Source organism: Canis lupus, chromosome 11 (genome assembly GCF_048164855.1).
Source record: "Canis lupus baileyi chromosome 11, mCanLup2.hap1, whole genome shotgun sequence".
NCBI classification, from domain to species: Eukaryota; Metazoa; Chordata; class Mammalia; order Carnivora; family Canidae; genus Canis; species Canis lupus.
The window spans coordinates 25,195,964-25,218,103 of record NC_132848.1 but is presented as its reverse complement, the minus strand read 5'-3'; the positions used below and the strand labels follow the sequence as shown (position 1 = coordinate 25,218,103).

At 44.7% G+C, this 22,140-nt stretch overlaps 1 protein-coding gene and 1 long non-coding RNA gene across 5 annotated transcripts in view; one reads left to right on the top strand and one right to left on the bottom strand.

The window, feature by feature from the left end:
* Positions 1–22,140, bottom strand: part of PACSIN2 (protein kinase C and casein kinase substrate in neurons 2) — a 136,484-nt gene that overhangs the window by 66,519 nt on the left and 47,825 nt on the right. Inside the window, exon 1 of one of the 4 annotated variants that reach the window (XM_072843649.1) lies at positions 18,930–19,107. The exons of the other annotated variants lie outside the window; for them this stretch is intronic. The gene's annotated coding sequence lies outside the window, so the exon portion shown is untranslated. Of the gene's footprint in view, positions 1–18,929; positions 19,108–22,140 lie in introns of those variants that run through there. 4 annotated transcript variants of the gene reach the window in all.
* Positions 3,173–14,806, top strand: LOC140642720 (uncharacterized). Its single transcript, XR_012039140.1, has 3 exons — positions 3,173–12,590; positions 13,279–13,518; positions 14,318–14,806. It is a non-coding gene; the product is annotated as an uncharacterized lncRNA (long non-coding RNA).

Genomic DNA, 22,140 nt, shown 5'->3' with positions numbered 1-22,140 from the left:
CCCAGCTCTGGGAGGACTGAGGGACAGTTACCGACCCTCGTACAAACGATGTCACTGTATCTCGCCATCGGTCCCTCTACTCACCCAGTCATTCACTAATAAACAGATCTCGAGACCTACCATGTTACAGGGATGTGAGATCACAATGAACAAGCTAAAGCTCCTGACTTCTTGCAAGTTGGCATTGTAGTGGCATCTGCATCTACCAGGCGTCTGATAAACTGCGGAATATGGGAGTGCTCTACCAGACACGATTACTAGATTTCTCAAGTGGGGCTCTCTCCCCTGGCACATGCACAGTGTACCCTGCAGCAGGGGATCTCCTCCGGGGCAATGAGGCTCTAGGAGGCCAATGCTTGTGATTAGCCCCACACATGCTGCCTGCCTATTACACAGTCATCTATGACACAGTCAAAACCAGCACCAAAAGGCAAGAGCGCTGGCGTAAAAACCCAAATTCCTTCTTAATTGCTCGCTAATTCAGAGAGCAGCTTACTGCAAAAACAGATTTTTAGCTTTCTGTGCAATGAAGGAAGAAGACACCCTGCAGAGTAAATCATCAGACTATGAGCTGCTCAAGGGTAAGCCCATCTCTTCTCCCCCTTGAAATTCAGGAGCTGCACAGAAGAGGGTCAACAAGCCTATGCGTGTGCTGAGTGAGCCAGGCTCCTGGAGGTGAGAATACAGGTGACACACAGGCGCCCGCAGCCCTGCAGGCACTCTCTGACATCCACTCCTCCTTAAACAGATGTGGGAAGGGAGGAGGACAGAAGCGGAGTCACCAAGGTCAGCGGGTAAGGCAGCAAGTGGTGCCACCAGAACGTTAGCCTTGCTCTGAACACAGGGAGACTAGCAGGCCCTGGAGATGGAGCACCTGCCAGGCCCTGGTCTTCTCTGCTCCCAGTCCCTCCCCTTCATGCCAGCATCCTCTGCCTCTGCCTCCTCCTCCTGTACCTTGGTGCTTTGTTTTTTAATCCTGGAAGTCACAACTTAGGAGGGTCAACAAAGTTTTTATCTCAGGAACACACAAAGGAATAATATCATTTGGCCTAAAGAGGCTGTGGGAGGGCCAATGGTTTAAGAAGTTGGAATTTTGCTATTTTTTAACAGGAAAATTTTCCTATTTTAAATCGAGAGACAATTTGCCCATTTAGAGTACACAGTGATTTTTTTCATGTGTTCAGAGCTGTGCAACCATCACCAAAGTCAGTTTTAAAACATTTCATCACCCCAAAAAGAAACTCTATACCCTCTGGCAGTCACCCCATCCCTGCACCTCCAGCCCCAGGCAACCACTCACCTACTTACTGTCTCTCTGGATTTGCCTATTCTCGACATTTCCCATCAGTGGAATCCTGCAGCATGTGATCTCTTATGACCGCCTCTTTCACTCAGCACAATGCTTTCGAGGTCCATCCATGCCATAGCACATACCAGTACTTTGTTCCTTTTTATCACGAAATACTGCGCCATCCAAGCTGATGGACATTTGGGTTGTTTCCACTTTGGGGCTATTATAAATGCTGCTGTGAGCATTTATGCAAAACTCTTGTGTTTGGACATATGTCTTCACTTCTTTCAGGTAGTATCTAGGAGTCGAACTTGCAGGGTCATATCGTAACTCTCCAGCTTCATGAGGAACTGTTTTCAAAAGTTATTTCCAACAGCCAGCCAGACTGTTCCACGAGGCAGCTGTGCCATTTTATACCCCCCACTACCCCTCAGCTGTGGCTAGGGTCAGATGTCTCCACATCCTCACCAGCACTAGTCAGTGGCTGCCTTTATTATTACAGACATCCTAATGGGGGTTAAGTAACATCCCAATGCGGTTTCAATCGGCATTTCCCTAATGACTAATGTGCTTTTTTGACTATTTGTATACCAACTCTGGAGAAGTGTCTATTCAGATCCTTTGCCCTTAATTGGGTTATTTGTCCTTTCATTGCTGGGTTTTAATCCAGTTCTTTACATATCTGTTCTGTCTACCAGATACAGGATTTGAAAACATTTTCTGCCATTCTGTGAGCTGTCTTTTCACTCTCTTGGTATCTTTGAAGCACACAAGTTTTTAATTTTGATAAAGTCCAATTTATCTATTTTTTCCCTTGTGTTTTGGTGTCATATCTCAGAAACCACTGCCCAATCCAAGGGGAAGAAGATTTGTGCCTGCTTTCTTCTAAAAGTTTCATAGATTTAGCTCTTCCATTGAGGTCTCTGATTTATTTAGAACTAAATTTTGTATTTGGTATGAGGTAAGGGTCCAAATTCATTCTTTTACACGTAGATATCAAGTTGTCCCGGCACTATCTGTCGAAAGACTGTTCTTTCCCCCATTCAATTGGCTTGCTGGCCTCATCCAAAATCAAGTGACCATATAAATGTAAGAGTTGAACTCTGTTCTCTCAATTCTCTCCCACTGATCTATATGTCTACCCTATATGCCAATACCACACTGTCTTATATATTATAGATTTGTAGAAATTTTTGAAATGAGGAAGTATGAATATTTCAATTTTGTTCTACTTTTTCAAAATTATTTGGACTATTCTGGATACCTTATATTTCCATAAGAATTTCAGAATCAGCATGTCAATTTCTACCAAAAAGGGGGAAGAGGTGGCAATTGAGATTTTTGATAGGAATCACATCAAAACTGTAAATCAACTTGGGGAGTAGTGCCATTTTAACAACATCAAGTCTTCCAGTCCCTGGATGTGGGATATCTTTCCATTATTTAGGTCACATTTAATTTCTCTCTACAATATTTTGCAGTTTCCAGTATATGAGTCTTGTAATTCTTTGGATTATCCATTGCTAATGTATAGCAATACCATTATTTTTATAAATTGATCTTATATCCTGCAACTGTGTTGAACACAGATATTAGTTCTACTAGTTTTTTAGTGAATTCCTTAGGGTTTTCTATACACAAGAACATGACATCTGCAAACAGAGATAGCTTTATTTTTTTCTTTACAATTTATATGTCTTTTATTTCTTTTTCTTGCTCCATTTCCCTAGGTAGAGCCTCCAGGGTAATGTGAACAGAGGTGATGAGAGTAGACATCCTTGTCCTTTCAGTCTTTTCTTTCCAAACCTAATGAGTTCTCATTCATGCCCTTTATCAGGCCAATGAAGCTCCCCTCTATTCCTACTCTGTTCAGTGTTTTTTTTTTTTTTTTAAATGAGGAGGTTTTGCACTGTTGTGCTCAGATTTCTTTCATGTTACAGAATAAGTATCACCAAGGACCAAAGTTAACTTAGTTAAAACCACCTGACATTATATATATTTGGAGGAGGTGAAGTGTCATTTGGAGGCAAAATGTCTATTTTAAGCAACTCAAAGAATTAGCTTATTCTCTGGCTTTAAGAAGATGATAAACTTGTAGGGGCGCGTCGCTGGCTCATTAGGTATAGTGTGCAACTCTTAATGTCCAGGTCATGAGTTCAAGCCCCATGTTGGGCACGGTGCCAAGAAAGAGAAAATAAATTTGTGATATTAAAGAAATAAAAGAAAAAAAAAGATGGATGTGCCCAAGACTTATGTAATTACTTAAACCTCTGCACGATAAAATGTAAGGTAAAAAGCAAAGAAAAATGGATTCAACACAACTGATAAAAATCTTATTACTGAGAATATATTAAGGACTCCTATGAAGACCAAGGATCCTAACCCCACACACAAGGAAGTTGTCAGAAATGTGCACAAAGGAAAAAAGACTGCTGGGACACAGACAGGAATCCTCACAGAAGTTCCATCTGCTAAGCCAGGCCACATACCTAGTGAAAAGCCTATTCAAAGTACCCAGCCCTCTCTTTCCTGGCTGTCATCCACTGGGAAGGATCACACTGCAGCTATAGGAATGGGGAAATCTCCTGAATCGTCCTGGTCCCAACGTGACTGTGCAAAATGGCACCCCCAACACCCCACAAGGGATATGCAGAGAGAGAATAAGACATTTTTATTATGTAAGTCTGAGATTTGGGGTTCGCTTGTTACTGCAGCATAACTTAGCCAAATCTGGCACAACAAATTACTGTGTAGGGGGAAAAAAGCACAACTTTTTAAAAAAACAGAAATAACTTATAAAAATAAGAAAACAGGACAATGCCAGTTTGGGTGGGGTATAGGAAAATAGAATGTACTCTAACATGGCTGATAGGCTTCATGGAAAAATCTGGAAATACAGAACAAGGGAGTTATCAACCTTTGGCCCAGCGGTCCCACTCTGGGGAATATGCCCCAAGCAAATAAACTCAAAGAAAAAAATAGCTTGAACAAAATGTTCATCCCAGTGATATTTATAACAGCAGACTAGAGACAAGTCAATGCTCACAAACTGAGAAAACAATGGTGAATGGACAGAGTGGATACCACATAGCCATTTTAAAGGGCAAGCAGGTAAATCATTTTATGTTTGAAACTGGGTATAAGGGAAAAAACTGAGCAGAGACATTTATTACATATAAACCTTAAAGCCAGGAATTCTGTGTTTTAATCTTTGTAACCCCACTGCTTAGCATGAAGTAGACATTCAAATATTTGCAAAGTGACTGAATGTCTAAACCAACAAATAATCAAGTCAGGGGTGACAGGGATGAGACCACGTGGTGATGGAGCTGAGTGCCTTGTTTCTGTGAAACAACTTTAGCATGTGCACTTTTTAAGAGATATGTATTTGTGCTGGGGAAAGAGAAATATTGTTCCTTCACATAACAAACCTGGATCCACGTTTCAAGGGGAGGGATCATGACTTTACACAAAGAAAAACTCACTAAAATTCAAGCTCTCCAATACCAGGAAGGAATCCTCAGGAAGTGTCGTCGCTTAAGTTCAAGGAGAGGCTGGCGGGCCACCTGTCAGCGACACTTAGAGGGAGAGGCAGATCGGGCGGGCCCTTGGGAGGTGTTTAACAGCCTCATTTGTTTTGTAGGCGCCAAAGTGCCTAGCAGAGTAGTGGGCACACAATAAAGTTTTCATCATTCAGATGCCCGGACACTTTCTCAATGTTTACTCCCCAGTGTTTACTTTCAATTGACTCCTACTTGTAACCATAGAACCTCCCTCCATAACTGTAAAAACCATGCTTCTTCCTTTGGACTAGGATTCATGTTAATGGGAAAACTCAACAGAAATTCAGGGGGCAGTAATACCTAGTCGTCTTTCATCAGACAAATCCTCCCCATTTCCACACCTCCTCTTTCCTCTGTCCTGGGCTGGCCGGCGCCCTGTCTTCAACCCTCTTACCCTCACGGCACCACGGGAACCAGAGACGTCACCTGCCCGGTGGTAACACCACCCTCAACCCATCACCCTGCCTCCAGCCCTGAGCAGCCTGGAAGTCACACCTCCTCAGGGTGGGGGGCGGGGGTCCTCGTCACTGCCTCCTCCAGGCAGCTCTCCCCAGCTCTCTCCAGAGGCTCCTGCAGACCTTCTCCCTGGCTGCCTCCCTTCCCTCTCGCAGAACACTGGCAGGTGGTCGGCCAGAAGGCCCGACGCTTCTTGCTACCCCTCAGAGGCATCTGCGCCCACTGGCTGGCCCCGCCACCCCCACCCCCACCCCGTCTAAGGCTGGGCCCTCATCCTGCCTCCTCCTCCTGCCGCTGGACCTCACTCCCCCATTCACCCCTCACAGCCAAGCTTCCTACCAGAGCTGACCATACATCTCCTGCAGCTTCTTCTCCCATCTCTGACGGGACTAATCAGACTAGAGAGCAAAGGCCATTCCCGTGTCAGGCTGCAGATTCAGGTCTTCTCGGTATCCTTACCCTCTCCTCCCTACCCCCGTGTTCTCCTTCTACAATCACACCCCCAGTGTTCACAACACTGCCCCTCCTGCTTTTTCTTCCTTTCTTCTGCCCGGGCCTTAGATGTTGCCATTCCCCAGGGTTCTGACTCAGGCCCTACTCTCTAGCAGCACATGTTACCTAAGAAGCTCTTCTATTCCCACATATCGTATCATGTCCCCTGATCTGAGTCTCTGGCCCAAAAGTCCAGACTCATGTATTCAACTGCCTTCCAGACACCTCTGCTGAGCCATTTCACACAGTCTTTGCAAACAATTTCCTACCCTCCCTGAGCCCACTCCAGCCCTAGGGTTTCCCACATTAGGAAATGGTCCCAACACTCATCCAACTGCTCAAGGTGGAAACTCCTTTTCTTCCCAAACCCAACTCCCTACTGACCCTACCACATGAAATCAGTTTCCAAGAGCTGACAACACTAGTCCCTCCTGAATCCTCTTGCTTCACCCATTCCCACAACAGTGGCTATCTTTGGTAAGGCCATCACCCGCTTTTGCCTAGACCACTAACAGCCTACAAGTCTAGTGCCCCTTCCTTTCATCCTCCATGATGCTGCCGCAGCTGCTGACATGCCTTTTGGAAGATTAGGTTATGCTGCAACTTGGAATCCCCTCCAAGACGAGTTAGCGTGGCCAGCAGGGCCTCCCAGCTTCAACAACCAGCCCCCTCCAGCCTCACCATTTCCACTGCGTTCGAGTCACGCTATGCTCACTTGGCCACAGCTGACAACCTGCGGTGCCAGTTTAAATGTTTGGACCGAGTGGGACACATAAGTAATGTATATAACATAATCCAGGGCAGGGCAGCCAAAAGTACAAGTTCCCCAAGTCCACAGCAGTCCAAGGATGAAGAATGGACAAAGATAATAAAGTCTAAGGACTTGCCGGGGCAGGTCTGACACCCTGTGCCAGAATTCAGCACACATCTCAGGTCCCTCCTGGCTCCTGACATGGTGACGGGAGTAACACATTGTATCTACCACACTCTGGGCCATTCCACACGTGGCCCCTCATACATCAAGTCTACAGGAGGCCTCATTGCACACACAGTCAAACAAAGGCTGAGCCACTGAAATCACTTGCCCCAGGTAGCATCCCATGACTGGGGAGGGAGCTCTAGTCATCTGTGGATCTGTCCCACTCAGACCCTCCTGACACTTGTCCCTCCTCCACAACATGGAGGTGGTGAGCTAGATGATAAAGGTCTTCGCAGTTCTGATTTTTCTACCACCATAAATGTGGAAGAGGGTGATGATCCGAGGTCACCAAAATCTCAAGACAGTATCTGTTACCCAGGATTAAACACGTTCAACAGATGTGGCTTCTGCCTCACGAGGGTAAGCATTCTAGACCGACTGCCCAGGCAGTCACATTCAACAAAGACTCATTTTAAGGGACTAAAGAACAAGCGCTCATTGATTTGCCACCATGTCAACCCAGCAAAGAGCCCCAGACACACCACAACACATAAAACTGCCTGCCAAAAACCAAAGCGGTGTTATTACAACATAACCAGAGAACGCCTTCACACAAGTGGGATTTTACACACACGCACACAAACCCTCCTGGAAGCCTGCGGCTCGTCTCACATCCCACTGGTGGTCAGAGCTGGAGAGCACACAAGGACACATCAACTCATCACCGCCACCAGTTCCCCCAATGACTTCAGGGTGTCCTTACATCCTAAGGGTACCACCTAACAGGTGACAGATGGCCACAGGTATAGAAGAAGATGTGTGCGATGAAGTTCCAGGGAACCGGGCTGTCGATTTGGGTACCCTCATTTCATCCTTACCCAAGACTCTCTGAGACTGAGAGTGCAGCCCCACTCTCCCTGCACTAATCTTTGAGGAGCCACATCAAACACTCCCCGAAAATTCCTTCTCTCAGTCAGAAGCACTTGCCCAGTGGGATACTTCTTCCTTGAGCTGCAAGTTTTACAACTCAAGAGACCTACTTAAATCCTAAAAAGGAAAAGTAACGTAGTCCCAGATGAGCCAGAAAGAGTCTTCCGGCGAAAGCAGAAGGAAAAAATACAGAATGGGTCAGGAGGTTGTCCTTTGTTCAGGCAAGAAAATGGGGGCATTCACCAAGGACAGACATGATAGGAAAAGAGAGGAAGAGGAGTGCACTGCCCGCCGGGAGCAGGAGGTTACAGGCCGCCTCCGAGGTCTGCTGAAGCAGGTTCCCAAGATTCAACAAAGGGCATTATTAACAACACGCATGAGTCACAGTGGCCTCAGGTCAACCACTTGGCTTCTTTCAGCCCCTCCACTTTGAGGCAGCCCCTTCTACAAGCGGGACTTCCTGTCATACAAAGGGCCTCTGTGGGCAGTTCCCCGCTGCCTCTTTTCCTGTGTAGAGCGGCGGCCCCATGTCGGACCGAGCACACCACCTGCTCTCGAGAGGGGCCGCAGCCCACCTGCAAACTGAGGACAGCAGGTGAGAAGCACGCAGCATACCCGGATGCACACATCTAGAAGGCCTCTGAAACCTGCGTCTAGAATTCTTCACGAGGCGCTCTGGCACGACCCCTTAATGGCCCAGCCACCCCTGGCAAAATACTTAAGAGGTCTGTGATTGATACTGTTGCTCTGTAACATGGAATCCAATCTGTCTTCAAGGCTGTGAGGATCAAATGGCCTTTGTCTGTGTCCTGGCACAGTGCCAGCACGGGGGTCTTGGATGACAGCGGGCCGCCACAGTGAGGGCGACTGGGGGCCAGCCTCAGCCAAAGACATCAGACGCGACACGGAGGCATCCTCCTGCTCACAGGCTTGATGGACACTTAACCTCCACCAGAGCGCCAAGTGCCAGGAGAAACTGCTGCACAAAACTCTGTGGGACCACCCAGAAGGGGCCACCCAGGGGCACAGGGCTGACAGCCCAAGTGGGGATTCACCAGCTGGAGAGTAGGCAAGGGCGCTCCAGGCAGAGGAGATACAGACTGTGGCCCAGGAGCACACAGGCTCTGCGGCCAAGCCCTGGGACAGGGCTGTGGCTTTGAAGAAGAGAAAGATCATTGCCAAAGAATGGCAGGGTGCCAAAGGTCACGCTATCCAGGTCCCAAGCCTGAGTCACTCATGACACTCCAAGAAGTGACGTCTGCCCCGCGCTGCTGCTCTCCGTGCAATGAAAAGTAGCTCGTCCTGGTGCGAGCGCAGGTGGGAGATCACTGATGAGACCTCACGCTCATCAGAGCCGCCAGGAAACAAACTGCTCAAGTACTTCTCAAGCAGTGCTGTGAATATGTGCCTTTGAAGTTTAAAAAAAAAAAAAAAAGGTCATTCAAAACACAAAAGGATTTGGTTTGTAACTATTACGCACTCAACTATGGTGCCACTTTGTCAACACAATCTTCCGTTTCATTCAAAGGTACAAGGCCCCAAGCCAAAGCATTCTGCTCCAGAGAAAGATTCAGGGCCAGGTTGGACCTGGTGTGACAAACAGACAGGATTGTGAGGAGCAACTGATTATATGCTTTGGAGCTAGGGGAAGTAAAATCAAAGGGAAGCTTCCAAAAGGACTTTCTAAGATTTTATTTTATTTTTTAGATTTATTTATTCATAAGAGACACAGAGAGAGAGGCAGAGACACAGGCAGAGGGAGAAGCAGGCTCCATGTGAGGAGCCTGATGACGGACTTGATTCTAGGATCCCGGGATCCGAACCTGAGCCAAAAGCAGATACTCAACCACTGAGCCACCCCGGTGCTCCATCCAAAAGGATTTTCAAAGAGCCTATCCTTAAAAAAATATTTGTCAGTTTGGCTAGCTCAAGAAATAGCCTGTGTACCAAATTTTTAAACATTTTCAATAAAATATGTAATTTATTCTGATAAACTCAGCAAAATTAGATTAAATCAAACAGATTTGTATAATTTTTTTGTATAAAACTTATCCCTTTTACTTTTTTTTTTTTTTTTTTTCCTTTTCTTTTTTTAAACATTGACTTTCTGAATGCCAGAAACCTTGCTAAGAGCTGGCAGAAGGGAGCAAAGTGAAGTTCGTAATAAGATCCAGCCCTGCAGCCCAGGAGTTCACAATACAGCCAAAAAGAGAAGACAAGCTCACACTTGCTTAGGGGACAGGGAGGACAGAGGGTAGAGGACAGTGGAGAGGCAAGCAGGAGGGGGGTTTAGAAGGGGGACGCCTGCAGCCTGAAGCCAGGTGAGAGGATGAGGTGCTCCAACCACAGCCCAGGCTCAGGAGCTGCTCCGAGAGGCTGGATGCAGACTAGAGACAGCACCAGATGCCCACCAGGGCACAGGTCGTGCTTTGCTGCAGCACCTGAGGTCTAAATCACTGACCACTTTAGCTTATTTAAAAATACAGATTTAAGAATGGGTGATTATGCAGAAGAACAGTCCAGGAGGCTATGTACCAAAATGTGAACTGCTTCATTCAGCAAAGTGTAATGAGGGGTTCTGACATGCCAGGCACAGGGCACATGGGGCACAGGGGCAAACGGGGTGAGAAAGTCATCACGGACGTTCTAGGGCCTGGAGGACTTGCAAACAGACCAGGACGGAAATGTCACAGCTGGCGGTGCTGAGGGCTGGGCTAGGCCATAAAGCCAGTAGGGACAGAGTGTTGGGGGCTAGCACAGACAGGATGGTGGTCAGTGAAGGGTCTTCCCTCAGGGGGAGACACTTGAGCAAATATTCAAGTAAATGGGAACTTTATTCACCCTCTCTAGATGGCAATATGTGAGTTTGGGGGTTTTCTTTTTTGCATATGTGTATTTAATTTTTTGGTCCTAAGAATACTGGTTAGGTCCCTTGAAAATTCAAAAGGAAAACAAGGCAGTGCCCTAGGCCCCTTCTGTAACGTCCATAAGCACGAAATCCAAGATTTCTGGTAAAGGAATCCATGTCCTTTATCTTCGTGTCTGTGTGTATCACTTATAGTCACTCAGTACAGGTGCCCATACACCTTCCAACCCCGTCCAGCAGCACCTTCACCATTATAAAGCCCAAAGGGCCCAGGCCTCCGCACTCTTCCCTCTTCTCTGCACACCAGTTACTGGATGGTCTTGTGACTCTCTGCCCAAAACTCAGCACTGGCTCCTCCATCCTCCAGACAGGATCCTATCCAGTATTTCTTTTTCAGTAAAGAGCTCCATCACCCACACAGCTGCTTAGGACAAATGCCCCCATGCCACCCCTGATGCCTCTCCTTCCCTCACACGCTACATCAGCTCCACCTTGAAACAAAGCTAGAGTGTAGCCACCTCACATCATCTCTGCTTTAGCTACCCTGGGTCAAGCCACCAAACTTGCCAATAGTTTTATCTTTCAGTATGCTGAAAAACACTAATTACTAATCTACACTCCTCACTCTGACCTACAAGGTCCCATGTGATCTGGCCCCAGCTCCTAGCTTCAGTGTTGGCTCATTCCAACCCTTAGCCCTGGCTCCTCCAGCTACGGTGACCTTCCCGTGGGCCTCTAAATGCACCAGGTTTAGGCCTACTTTCACACCTGCTTCCTCTCTGCCAGGAACACCCCTCCTCCAGGGTCTGCAGACTTTGCTCCCTCACATCATCATCACATACCACCTTCTTTAAAAAGCTTAACCTGTCCCCATTTCTCTGACACATCAGCCCCCAAAAGATGTTTTATTTTTTAAATAATACTCAGCTTCCCATGACAAATTATGTATTTATATACTGTCTCTCACCACCCACAAGAACAGAAGCTCCTGAAGAACAAGAACTGTGTTGAGTTCATCCCTGCATCCTTAGCAGTGATGCACAATAGGAGCAAAATAAACACGTCTGGAATGAATGAGTCATGGAATGTGCTAGGCTCTGACACAAACATACACTATGACAGAACAGACTTCTGTTTCCAGCAGCTAGGTAAACCAGGTATCTTAATGTGTCTCCCACTGAAAAATTTTAAAAGCTGAATAAAATATAATTACATCACTCTATTATACTCTAAATTATCATAAAGGAATCTAAAGACAACAAAAAGGTAAATTTAAAGAAGGAATATAAGTAGATAAGTCAGCTTTTTCTCTCAGGTAACAAGGAGAGACAAAGAAAGAAAATATAAAAGATTAAAGACTTGGGAAAAACAGTGAAGCCTAACTTACATCTAAGAAACTTCCAGAAGGAGGTAACATTAAGGATGGGTAAGAAGCAATCTTTAAAGACCATTTTCAGCATGCTGAAAGACACAAAACCACAGATCAAAGAAGCCCAATGAATTCAAGCAAGATTTTAGAAAGAAAGCAAGAGCCAGGGATCCCTGGGTGGCGCAGTAGTTTGGCACCTGCCTTTGGCCCAGGGCGTGATCCTGGAGACCCGGGATCGAATCCCACATCGGGCTCCCGGTGCATGGAGCCTGCTTCTCCCTCGGCCTGTGTCTCTGCGCCTCTCTCTGTGACTATCATAAATAAATAAAAATTAAAAAAAAAAAAAGCAAGAGCATGCCAAGATAAATTAAAGTAAAACTTTAGAACCTCAAAGGCACAGGAAAGGTCATAAGAGCAGCCAAAGAGAAAAGACCAAAAAGAATGATAACTGGACCAAGAGCAACAATGAACACCAGAAGACACTGCAGTGATATATTCTACATGCTGAGCAACAATATTTGCCATCTCAGAATTCCATACTCAGCAAAACTAGTTTTTAATAAGAACTTGAGATTTTCAAACAGATAAAATAGATACCACCACCACCACCCTCCAAAGACATCACAGGGAAAGAATTCTAAAGGATCTATTTCAGGCAAAAAGAAATGATCTCAGAGGGAAAGTTTGAAGCACAAGAAAAAATGGTAAGCAAATATAAGGGTAAATACAATGACATATAAACATTGATTATATGAAACACAGTATCTAATTTTTAGGATTTTAAAATTCAAAAAAGAAATCCAGGATAAGTTGGGAGGGGTGTGGAATTAAAATGTTTTAAATCCTTCAGAGAGGAGACAGAAAAGACATTTGGGGCATAACCACTAAAGGGCTAGACAGAGAATTTAACTTCTAGACTAAAAAAGAGAGAGAGAAAATAAATGCAATGGAGGCGGGGGGCATGATGGATCTCAAGCAAAACCAAAGACCAACAAAACAACTCACCAGAACTGTAGCAAATAGCACAGGAACAAGAAAAGGCTGCTTCTTACCACCTTTTCTATTCAAACTGTACTGCAGGTACTGGCCAATGCAAGAAGAAAAATCAGTAAAAGGTACAAGAATTAGAAAAGAAACAAAATATCATTATTTGTAGATAATGCGGCTTTCACATGGCCGACAGGTACCAGGATGACTCTAGAGTGATGGCTCAGCTACAACGGAATAGCCATCAGAGCACAGGCAGGAGCTCTAAGCATTTGGTTTCATTTAACACAAGGAAAATACCAGATGAAGAAACTGAAACTCAGAGAATATAAGTTAAATATCTTTCCCAAAGCTACCTGGCAAGTAAAGGGTTGGTTTTGAAATTAAATCTATGTGTCCCCACAGCCTAATCAGCACGCCTGCCACAGAGAGAGACAAACCACGACACCAAAGGATAAGCACCTGTCGGTACTCTCTAAGAGACAAGTACCACCATGTGATTACAAGTAAGCTGGAGTACAAAGAGAAAATGAGACCAACCTGAAGAAAGCCAGGGAGAGAGCCGGGCGCTAAATCTGCAGCCTGCACAGGAATGCCCAGGCAGGGAATGATATTCTGGAGAGAGAAAGTGTAGCAGGCACTAAGGTAAAAACGTATGAAAGGATCAAGAAGGGGGGGGCGGGGGGTGCAGGAGAGAGAAGAGCTAGATACCAGGAGGTAAAACAGGTGCCAGCAGGCAAAACCCCTTGAGGGCCACACCAGGGGTTTGGGCTCCTGGGGAAGGTCATGGGGAGGGACCTGGTCACAGTCCAGGAGGGAAAGCTCCCTCCAATGGAGAGTGAAGAACACACCATCAGGCCTCTAGACCTGGGCTGTCCAACAGACCAGCCACCAGCTACAAAATACTTGAACGGCAGCTAGTACAACTGAGGAACTGTCTTTTTAATCTGACTTTTCATTCATTTTAATATAAATAGCTACATGTGCTCAGTGGCTGCTATACTGGCCAGGGCAGCTCTAGAGGATAGAGAGGAAGAGAAATGGTTCAGAGACCAGGACAGAGGAGCAATGTTCAGGAAGAACAGAGGACACAGCAAGTGATTATGCCAGGAATGGAGGTGCAGAGGAGGAAAAGGGATTAAAAATTCCTCATTCTGGAGGCAAGGTATAGGAACTGCCACAAAGAGAAACAGTTCAGAAGAAAGAACCGGTTTAGGATGGAAAAGAACTGGTTTGGGCCTGCTAAGTCAGAGGAACCTGAAGCACATCGACTTGTGTGCTGCAGTCTGGCCATGTCAGACTCCCAGGTTCGGCACAGTCTCTCCCTCTCCCTGCCTCTGCACACACTGTGTCCTCTGCCTCCCTCATCTGCCCAACAGGCCCCTCTCTCTGAAACCCACTACCAAACTGTGATATTTTCCCCAACCTTCTCCATTCTCCACAGCAGAATAAGGTCCCTCCAGCTCTATGAGAAGACTCGTCACCCTGGCACTTAGAAGTCTCTACCCCACTGGACTATGAGCTCTTCAGGGGTAAGAACGGAGTCTCGACCATCATGGACCCCAGGGCTGGCACAAGACCTGAGGTACACTCAGTGGACAAGAGACTGCCAAGTGGGCAAACTGAATGTATGAACATAAGCAGGCGTAAGTGAGCACATCACCCAATCCAGCCACCCAGCATCCTGGTGAACTGTCCCTCCAGGAGGTGACCTAATGAATGGTTGGAAAGAAGCACAGAGCTTGCTCAGGTGCCTGCACATCTGTCAGTGCGAGCAGTCAGGTGCCAGGATGATCACAGCCTACATATGAGACTTGCTGTGAGTTTTCGCCATTAGGACAACATCTACTATCCTAAACTCACACTCGTCAACCTTAGCAGTCTACTGGATGAGCCCAAGAATAAATATAATGTCTTGGCATTGAACAAGAAATATGCAAAGCCTTCTCCGCGAGTGGCTCTGATCCTTCTCTGCATGGCCTTGGGGCCTTGTCATATAACGTTCTTCCACACAGCACAGGCCAGATCTAGAGGAACCTGCGCTGAACACACTCACAGGTGGGAAATTAACAAAACATTTCTGCTCTCCAGGTCAACAAGTATTTGGTCATCAGACCACTGTGCCCTGTGCTATTTTTTCTTTATGCGTCAGATCATAGTGGAAAAGAACCATACAGAGGTCACTTTGCTGTCCACACACTGCCTTGTACTTCATTTATCTCACTATACTAGCCCTACCGATACTGAAAACAAAGACAGAATTCCAAACTGGGAAGTTCAATGTTTTAGCCTGTAACCACATCAACATCTTGTCAAGTAAGCAAAATCATTCTCCCCTGATCCCCTTTAACAACTGTTCCACTGCAGAACAACCCCGATGGGAAACAAGACTGAATATGAAATTCAGCACAGGCTTCATGTGGAAGGAGAGGAGAGGAGAGAGGGGGAGGGGGGGAAGGAGAGGAGAGGATTATTGTTATCCCTTAATACTCTGATGGCCATTGGCACACATTTTAAATTCAGAATACTTCCTGTTAGATTCTTTAAGTTAACCAAAAATAGAACAATATGCTTCATTAGTCCACGTAAAGATTCATTTCTTATGATTCAGTAACGACAGAGTCTAAGGAGTCTCTCTCTCTCTCTCTCACACACACACACACACACACACACACACACGTGTGCACTCACTCTCCTCTCTCCCTCGCTCTAGGATCTAGGATCTAGCCAGCATACTGGCAAAAGTTTTCTCAAGGCCTTAAGAGAAGATTCTAAGGCCACGGCTAGAAGCTGTCCTGGAGAGAAGCCCCGAAGAGAGATGGAAATGAGGAAGGCCTGGATGACACCAACAGCATGAACTCTGAGAGGCTTCGGGGCCAAAAGCACCCCAGGAGCTGCCCTAACCCTCCTCAGTCTACAGTAAAGCCAGTACCATATCCCCTTCACATCTTTAGATTCACAGGCACACCAGAATCCAAACTAATGTAGGCAGAAGCAAGCGGCAAGGAGGAATATCAAGCATTACTTACTGACTAGGGCAATCATATACTAATTATATACCTATGTATACAGATATTTACATGCATAATTACACATATACGTACATATACATTAAGAAGGTCAATTATATATTAAGAAAAGGAAGCCAGTTAAACTATTCTATGCTTAATATGTACTGAAAATATAACAGTAAAGATAAAATGCTAGTTGGGAAACAAAGATAACTAAATTATGGGAGAAGTGAACCAAGTTGCTCCCTATTTGCCCTTTCTTTGGCCTTCAGATGTGGTCATCTGGCTCTTCAACCGAAAACAGCAGCTTCTTCAAGGCTAATGACAAAACTGCCTGCCAGAGCTGCAGGAGGGAAGACACAGTGCCACCCTATTGCATAGAAACACTGATCACATATGCTACTTCGTTCTTAAGTTTTATAAATTAAAATAAGGGGGTGCCTGGTTGGTTCAGCGGGTTAAGTGTCTGCCTTCAGCTCAGGTTATGATTCCGGAGTCCTGGGATTGAGTCTCCCTGAGCAGGGAGCCTGCTTCTCCCCTTCTGCCTTTCCCCTTCCACTCGTGTTCTCTCACTCTGCTCTCTCTCAAATAAATAAAAATAAATTTTAAATATATATATAAAGTAAAATAGGTATAAAGTTGTTGAGCACAATTTCAAATACAATGAAAGTGTTTATGAAAATATCTGTTTTCCTGTAGTGTACTTCTTTCTGAAATTCTTGAAGGCATATATTCTTAAATACTTCAGAAAATACAAGTAACTACCACTCTGTGAACCTCTGCAAGGAATTCAAAGTGACTCTGGACAGTGGCACCACATCAGGGTCTAAGAAGAGTGACTCTACCCACTGCTCTCAGGCCTCTATTCGCGTCTAATTCCCAGACTTGAATTTCAGAAGAAGTCAAATCAATTTTTAGGAGAGACTATTTTTAACTGATTCTGGAAAGTTGTGCATAAATTCCACTTTCATATATTAAATCATTACCCTCTTTTTTTTTTTTTTTTTTTTCACATGATAGAGTATTGTTTTAAAGTCTGCCACATTCTAAAACTTGGGCAGTCCAGACTTAATGCTGTGGATACTTCCTCAGAGGGACTGAAATGCCCCCAGACTTGAGGGTTTTCTTTCTGATCCTAAAGAATCCTCTTTCAAAGAACCAAGTACTTTGGTCTATTTCTTGTAATGGCTATGAGTTTAAGTTTGGATTTCTCAGTTAGCAGGTAATCATATAATGAGGTATGCTTATAACAGTAACAACTGAGTAAGGCACGGTTTAGTGGCAAAGCAAGAAAAACTTTACATAGTCGAGAACTCTATTTTTTAAGAAAAAAAATCTCTCTCAGAGGGAGAGATGTCAATTTCTTTGGGCTTCTGATAATTCACTGTATACTTTGCCTAGTGGTACTAACTTAGGGAAGTTACTCCAGAAAAACCGAATATTTGAAAAATCAAACAAATGAAAATGGGATTCATCAAAGAAAAAAGTCATTCTTAGCCAAGCCCTATTAATTGTGAGACAATATGTGGAGAAAGCTGGTAGAAGAAAGGCCGGTGACCCAGAAGCCAGTCTAGAATATTGACTAGAAGCTCAGCTACCAACAAGCTGTGTGACCTTGGACAAGTCAATAACGATGCATAAAAAGAAAGAGGTAAGGAGAGGATGAATCTTACTACTGGAATAAATCTCAGACCTGTAAGATATGTTCAGTCTGAAGTTATGACTATTATTTTTATAAACGCAGCATTTAAAGTTCATCTAGAATTCAGTAAGATACCTTAGTATGAAGAAGCAAAGAATTTGAGGAGATACTTAGAATTACAACAGCAAGGGCAAAACCTTTGGACCTCATTAAGGTCTGAGAAAAATATCACATATTCAAGGGACTTCTAAAAAACAAGAAAACACAACCTAAAAGTATCAGAAATACACAAATCATACAGTAACAACCTAACAAGAAAAATACACTTCTCTAGGTGGCATAGACTGTACCGGTATGGCACTTTCTAAAAAACAGAAGGAAGACCATGACACTGCCTTTCAAATGTTCACAGCAATAATTCAAAAGCATATTCCCTTAGTGGATGGATCACTCAAGTATCAGGATTTTTTAAAAACACTCTAATTAGAAGCACAGTACTACATAAACAAAAAGGAGGGAAGAGGAACCATAATTTTTCAATTCCAGAATATGACTTCCAGAGAAGAAACAAGAAATACACACGTAAGGCTTCTCAGTTGTTGGAACAATAAAACTTTTACATTTTGCTATTTACTAAAAATAAAAGCATAGTGTCTAGTGACCAGCAGTCAGACGGAGCAGAGGGCACCGGGTCCAGCTGTAAAGAGGAATAAGAAAGAACTGCCGGAGGAGGAAGGCAGAGGGGGCCTTGGAGAAAGCCACATGCTAATTCTGGGAGTCTGGAGCAGACGGCCATGAAACAGCAATTAGTGTCAACCGGAGAAGCTAATTTGTTCGCTTTTTCTCCCGAGTCCCATTTCCGTGTTTGTAGGTTAGATTTGGCTGTTTAAGAAAGGAAATGGCAGCATGTAAAAGACAGAGTGCCTGACAGTAGGAAAAGAAACCAACCCTCTATTAATAGTTAACTCAAGTAACTCATTTAGCTCCCCAGAAAGAAAACAATACAGCTCGAAGTATGTAAGCTGGCCTAAGCCATGCCAAAGTTTCTAATTTATTCCATCTATTTAGGAATGAAACATGTATATATGTTCTAAAACCAGAGTAAAAATTATAAAGCACGTCTTTCATTTGTTTAGGCCAAAATCTATTTACCAAGGAAATCAAACATTTACTCTGACATTTTCTCAAAGCATTTTGGATAAACACTACACACCGTTCGGTTAATATTGAACTGAGTGAACATTTCCATCAAGGAGCTCTAAAACTAAGTGTGTTTAATAGGTGAGATTTCTGCTAAATCAAACACTCAGAAACACTCTTCAGAAGAAAAAAAAATCAATGAAAACTCTGCTTTTAAAAAGGTCTCCCTTAAAGGAAATATATGCCTTAAATAGCACACTCACGTTTTGCTGTCAAACGCCAGCTTCACTGCCTCACTTTGCAGATCAGCTTCCGTACCTGCCTCCTTCCAACCCTGCTGGTATGTCTGACCTCCAGCTCCCAGCCGAATTCTCCCAGCACATTTCATCATTTCCTGTTGGCTGCCGGCTCCTTGCAGCTAGATAAGGCCAGTCCCCTACACTGCTGCAGGCACCGAACAGGCACCAGGTTCTCAGACCTCTGCTCCAGGCCTGCTGGGACCATCACAGAATCACAGAAGAGCTTTCCTTTTTTTTTTTTTTTTCTTTTCAAAAGCGCTTTCCTTTCAGAGAGGGGCCAAACAGAAATCTTGGGATTTGAGATAAAGTCAGAGAGCAGATCTGAGAACAGAAGTCCTATTACCCTCCCTCCCTCCCCAACATCAACTTGCATATAAACTACTTTACACTGCATATGATAGTCCTAGGATTTCTCCTTGTACTTGATCCTTCCACTTAGGAGGGAGAAAAGACCTGTGCTGGAGCTAAGGTGCCAGGCGTCACAGGAGTTAATGTAATATAGAGACTTCCTTGCACAGGATGATCTTACACTGTCCCTACATGTAAAACTCAACTTCTCTTTGTGACTCCACACAGTAAGACAAAGCAGCTCCACAGTGGGAGATGCATGGGAAGACACATGCAGGTTCAGTGGTAGAGACCCCAGCCTCTCTGCAGCATGACTGCCTCCCCCAAGGCACTCAAATATCCAAGTGTGAGCCCCTAGAAGGAAATGCCAAATCCCAAAACACCTTTCTTCCTAGAGTTTTACAACAAATTAAAAGAAAAGGGAAAAGAAAAAGAAAATATATATACATATATTTATTTATATAAGTGTATTATTTATATAAATAAATAAATAATTTTAGGGGAGGAGAAAGAAGTCCTGATTCATTTTAAAATGTATGCACCCACGAAAATACATACAGTAGAATTCCCTCTAGATACAGTGAAGAGGCGGCACAACTACCCTATGGGGCTTGAAGCCAAGACAGAATGGAATAAGGACCAGGCAGGAAAGGGTTCCCAGGAATGCTTCTGAGCAAGGCTATTTCCTGAGCTGTTCATGAGCTGCAGTTGTGAAAATTCACTGCTAAACACACTTAAAATATGTGCACTTGTATGTTTGTATGTATATTGTTTCAATAAAAAGTGTTTTTAAAAGGTATCAACAGGGACACCTGGGTGTCTCAGCGGTTAAGCTTCTGCCTTTGGCTCAGAGTGTGATCCCGGGATCTGGGATCAAGTCCCGCATCAGGCTCCTTGCAAGGAGCCTGCTTCTCCCTCTACCTGCATTTCTGCCTCTCTCTCTGCATCTCTCATAAATAAAGAAATAAAAACTTAAAAAAAAAAAAGGAAAAAATATCTTTAAAAAAAAGTATGCAATATCAAAAAATAGAAACACTAGAAATACTACAAGAAAGAGCAGGTATTGAAACCACTCTGTAAAAACATAAGAAACGAATATTTCAAAAGCTCAGTTTCCCCGAAGTACCCTCCCAAAAGATTCATGTGCACTCCCAACGCCATGGCAAGCTAGATGCTGCACTGAAGTGATGGTGGCCAGAACAGAGCCCGCCCATTCTCTCCTTGCAACATGGGCCCCCTAGCCTGACTCGATAACACAAAACAAAATAGGTTAAAAATATCTTTCCAAAATCCATGTTTAGAAATTCTTTGATGGAAAAACACCAATGAAGCAAAGACCATCTCAACACAAGGGTCAATTATTTGACATATGATAATAATTCATACCACTTAGAAAATTATTATGCCACCCTCCCCCCCAACTGCCCCCAAAACAACCCACAGAAGACAACCCATCGCAAACCTCACTGTATTCCCAGTCCGCCTAGTTAGGTCCCACGCACCCTCACAGAGAGGCCAACACTGCTCTGCAGGGAGGCCAGCTGCTTCGTCTCGGGGCTTGCTGGGGGGCTGAATGGCTCTGACGCTCATTTTGTCCAGTGATGGACACTAAGGCTGGAAAAGGCTGAATAAGGTTTCTGGAGACTACTTCAGGTACTTGACCACAACACACAGTCAGGCTTCCTAAACGAACAGCCTGGCAGTTATCTTCCCAAGCATTTCAACTAAGTTTAAGCAGCACAAAAATATGGTCACAAAAGTCCTTTGCTGGGCGTATTTCCTTCCACTAAGAAAGAATAAGCACTTGAGTTCTGGCGGAGCAAGCTGATTATCTACTTTTCCTTTTCATCAGCTAGCATGACCAAAAACTCTTCTTTGCCCTAGAGTCCTACTTAAGGCTCTTGGTTATGAGAGAGGACAATCACAGCAAGGTAGATTTACTCATTTTGGTTTTTTAAGACCCTCACTCATTCTATCTATCTATCTACCTACTTATCTATCTATCGTAATCCAACAAACACAAGCTGCTTGATATTTATATAATGGTTATTTTATGGTTAATCATGAAAATAATCCTATCAGGGGACTGTCACCTCTTCCATTTTCCAGCTCAGATAACTGAGGTACAGAGAGGTTATATTACCTGCCCTGCATCCCAAAGCCAGCACATGGTGTGGAGCCAGGATCCAAACCCAGTCAGCTCCAGAATCCAGCTATTAGCCACTACACCACACTGCCTCTCCATCTTGGTTTCCCTTGGTATATTAGAAGTGGGTCTTGGATACAGCTGCCACATAATAAAATCTGATTTGAAGTGAACTGAGAATACAGAGAGCAGTGGGACTATGGGGTAATGAACCCAGCTCTCCAGGGTGGCTGGGGCATTCTCTCCCCCGCCCCATCACCTCAGGTGGGGGCTTCCTAGCTGGAAACCAGCTGCCCTGCACCCCTCTAGCAGAAGACAAGACTGGCTCAGGCAGCTGTCCTGCCCCCTAAGGCAGTACTAGGACAGAAACACTGCTCCAGGGAAACCCAACAGCTAACCTCTTGCAGCACGTGGTGCCTAAACTGGTATTTCCAGTTCCAATCTGGTTTCTGTCACCAGACTTGAAACCATTGGGCATTCATTCAACAAACATTAGTGCCAGGCACAGGGCTTGAGGCCTCAGGGCCCCCATGGTAAAAGCCAACGTCCCTGCCCCGAATTGTCCGGGCAGGGCAGATGTATAAGTAAATACAAACGGCACAGGCTGAGAACTGCCAGCACCCAGGGATAAAGGAACACAGTGAAGGGAGCGGTGACCTGGGCGAGGGGGTGTCAGGGAAG